General features: G+C 33.0%; 1 protein-coding gene across 1 annotated transcript in view; it reads right to left on the bottom strand.

The window, feature by feature from the left end:
* sema5a (sema domain, seven thrombospondin repeats (type 1 and type 1-like), transmembrane domain (TM) and short cytoplasmic domain, (semaphorin) 5A) overlaps window positions 1–921 on the bottom strand; it is a gene marked incomplete in the record, with an annotated part of 172932 nt that overhangs the window by 142887 nt on the left and 29124 nt on the right.

The raw sequence follows: 921 nt of genomic DNA on the forward strand, positions 1-921 counted from the left end.
TCAGAAAACGTCTGAGAGTTATGAAATTAAATGAAAACAAGGTTTTCTTTGTATAAAAATGACACGTTGAATAAACGGTTCGTGTTTAACGATGTCCGTGTTGTTTCCAACTTTAAACGGTTCCGTGAACAAAGACGTCACGGAACAACATGTTTCAGGACTTGTTTATACAAGATTGATTCTAAAATCAATCAGATCAATCAGATCAATCAGAAATCAATCAGATCAATCAGAAATCAATCAGATCAATCAGATCAATCATGAGTCACAAACTCAAACATTAATTTTTACTTCAGTCCAGCTTCTCTGTTTCATTTAAAAATGACACGGAAGAGGAAGAAACGCCCAAATACTTTTATTTATGGAAACTTGGATTTGAAAAAGCTCGACGCGTCCTAATGTCGACAAGTAGACGTGTTTTACTGGTTTTCCATGGATACTGGTTTATATCCACTTGTTTCCATGGTGTGCTTGAGGTAACCATTAATATTTATGAAGCTATTATTTACCTTAAATTGCCTCCAATTACTTCTGTTTGGGCTGACTGATCAATGAGCAGATATTCATGAGTCAGCACTTTCATCACCTTTAACTGTCCACTTTGTTTTTACCTGAATGGATATTTACTGTAAAGATGTTTCTTTGTACTTATTGTGACTGATTTTATGTTTGGGGGTTTTGTCAAGTTGGTATTTCAGATGTACTTTTCACAACATTACGAGGTACATTACAAAATGTACTTTTTACAACATTACGAGGTACATTACAAAATGTACTTTTTACAACATTACGAGGTACATTACAAAATGTATTTTTCACAATATTACGAGGTACATTACAAAATGTACTTTTTTACAATATTACGAGGTACATTACAAAATGTACTTTTCACAACATTACGAGGTACATTACAAAATGTAC

The sequence above is a fragment of the Nematolebias whitei genome, chromosome 20 (genome assembly GCF_014905685.2).
Source record: "Nematolebias whitei isolate Nwh7 chromosome 20, NemWhi1, whole genome shotgun sequence".
Taxonomy (NCBI): domain Eukaryota; kingdom Metazoa; phylum Chordata; class Actinopteri; order Cyprinodontiformes; family Rivulidae; genus Nematolebias; species Nematolebias whitei.